This window comes from Gadus morhua, chromosome 11, assembly GCF_902167405.1.
Source record: "Gadus morhua chromosome 11, gadMor3.0, whole genome shotgun sequence".
NCBI classification, from domain to species: domain Eukaryota; kingdom Metazoa; phylum Chordata; class Actinopteri; order Gadiformes; family Gadidae; genus Gadus; species Gadus morhua.
The window spans coordinates 6,446,228-6,448,727 of record NC_044058.1 but is presented as its reverse complement, the minus strand read 5'-3'; the positions used below and the strand labels follow the sequence as shown (position 1 = coordinate 6,448,727).

Here is a 2,500-nt window from a genome sequence, read left to right as displayed (position 1 = left end):
TAACAAAAAAAAAACGAAAACAAAAAAAACAACTCATGTTTTCTAAGGAGAGTCCCAAAGTGAGTTCCTCTGAACCGAAATGCAACTTAATATTTTCAAACGTATTGGCAAAAAAATCTCTCTGTATATATATATATATATATATATATATATATATATATATATATACATGCATATACTATCTGTATGTGGTGTAGAAACGTGTTTTAGAAAACACAACAGAAGAGAAAATCTTTCAAAGCGATACATGTACATTGTAATTTACGCATACATATATTTGCAAAGTCTATAGATACTTTCTTTGGGACCATGTTGAAGCAGAGTACATAGGAGGGGGGGCGTTTTGGTTCCTGTGTATGCGAGTACAAGTCCACTCTTGGGTGGGAGAGGAGGGGCAGGGAAGGGGGGGGCGTGGTCATCCCCACCCTCCCTCTTGACCACTTGACCTAGCTCATATAAGGTCATGCCATGAGCGGTTTCCTCCTTCGCCGTCACATGACAGGAAAAGGACCAAACCCACACCAATCCACCAAGAGCATAACTCCCAAAAAAGCACCTCCTGAACTCCCCCCCCCCCCCCCCCCCCCCTAAAAAAAAAGATGATTTCACTGTGCTTCCCCCCCCCCCCATCCCCCCCCCCCCCCTCCCCCATGAACCCCCATGTAGTTGAGGATCTGTTCTGTTTGTGTTGATGAGAATGTACACACAATGTACACACCATGCGGGCCGGCGTCTCCTCCTCCCCTCCCAGAGACAGGCGCCCGCAGACCCACGGACAAGGCGCTGTTCGAGAAACGGAGAAACAAATCCACCAGATGCTTCCAGATTCAAACATTTTTATTTGTTTGATTTCATTTGAGAGAAAGAAGAAGAAGAAGAAACATGTGACAAAAACTGCACACAGATAGCATTTATGTGGGCAATATGAATAGTATGTAGTTCAGAATAGATATATCTAGACAATGATTATGGTTTATCTCAATGTGTGATAAACTCAAACACTGTATTGCACGACATTTATAAAAAAAAACGTAATAACAGATATATTCACAGACTGTTGTTTTTTTTATTTTCTCTGTTTCATGCAAGCACACGGGTCAGACACGGGTCACATACATGTTTACACAGTGGTGTTGTCTGTCATCTAAACTCGGCCTGGAGCCACATTCGCTTTCCGGAGTGAACAGGCCTTACCCTACTTTACTGTTCTAACACGAGTTCGTAGACATAAAGACATAAAAGTGCTGAACTGTGACCGTAAATATAAACTAGTTGTAGTTGTAGTTACTTGTAGTTGTAGTTAGTGCCTCAGGAATATAATCTGCACACGCAGTGTGAAATAAGGCTCTGGTCTCACAGTGCTCTGGCTCAGCAGGGCTCTGCGCTCGGCGCCAGGCAGGCCATTCTCTAGATCCGCGCGGCTGCCAAGGACATCTCCAGCACTAAAAAAACTAAATAATTTTAATGGCAGAAGCAATAGGGGGGTGGGCTCTCAGGGGAGGCAAGGTGATCCGTCAGCATTGGTGGGCTTATATCAAGTGGATGGAGGGGGGTTAGGGTACTGGGAGCCTGATTACCAGAGGAGCCCTTCAGTCCCAGGGGGGTGGGGGGGTAGGATGCCATTCCCCATCATCACCAGCCTAACTGAACACCGTCCTACACTCAAGAAGAGGCTCTTCGATAATGCAGCAAACTGCAGGCAAAACCATTAAAAGGTAAAATGTATCATTTTGGATGCTGGTCCTTTCATTTCACCCAACATGAAGGATGCTGATGGGATGATATATGGATGATATTCAGGAGGGAAGGTGTTTGACAGCGATAGGTAGAGCCTCTGTAGTGGTAGTCTGTGGTAAAACAAGAAGCCCGCACAGCAACTGCTAAAGAAATATTTTCAATTGTTACAAGGGGGGGGGGGGGGGAATAAATTAGAGGGCTGACTTTTAATAGGTTTTATATAGCTTTTTTTTTTTGCATTCATAGAAAATTATAAAGCAATACCTCTTAATTGTCTTATAAGTGCTCAGACTTCTGTCTCGAGGTCTAATTGGTCCTTTATTTTTAATACCAAGCTGTATTTAGACCAAGTGTATCAGACATCCACTGCTGTAGGATTTAACCTTGCGCAATAAAATAGCCCTAATCTAGAGATTCCTTGGGTTTATTACCATGGCAACATATGCAACAGTAGTGGTCAGACCACTTGCCATTCCCCTTGGAGTTATTAAACAGCTATATATACATCTGGTATAGTGTGTCCTGTGTATTCAGTTTCTGCCGACTGGGAGGTAACAGACTGTTTGTGCTTGTGTGTATGTGTTTGTGTGTGTGTGTGTGTGTGTGTGTGTGCGTGCGTGCGTGTGTGCGTGCGTGTGCATGTGTGTGTGTGCGTGCGTGCGTGCGTGCGTGCGTGTGTGCGTGCGTGTGCATGTGTGTGTGTGTGCGTGCATGCGTGCGTGTGCATGTGTGTGCGTGCGTGTGTCTCTGTAATCTGAGTGTA

General features: G+C 44.6%; 1 protein-coding gene across 2 annotated transcripts in view; it reads left to right on the top strand.

Annotated features, from left to right (window-relative positions):
• The window catches only part of cacng8b (calcium channel, voltage-dependent, gamma subunit 8b), a 17,943-nt gene extending 17,370 nt beyond the window's left edge, over positions 1–573 (top strand). For both annotated transcript variants that reach the window (XM_030370781.1, XM_030370782.1), the window contains exon 6: positions 1–573. This exon is cut by the window's left edge. The gene's annotated coding sequence lies outside the window, so the exon portion shown is untranslated.
• The last annotated feature ends 1,927 nt before the right edge of the window (positions 574–2,500 follow it).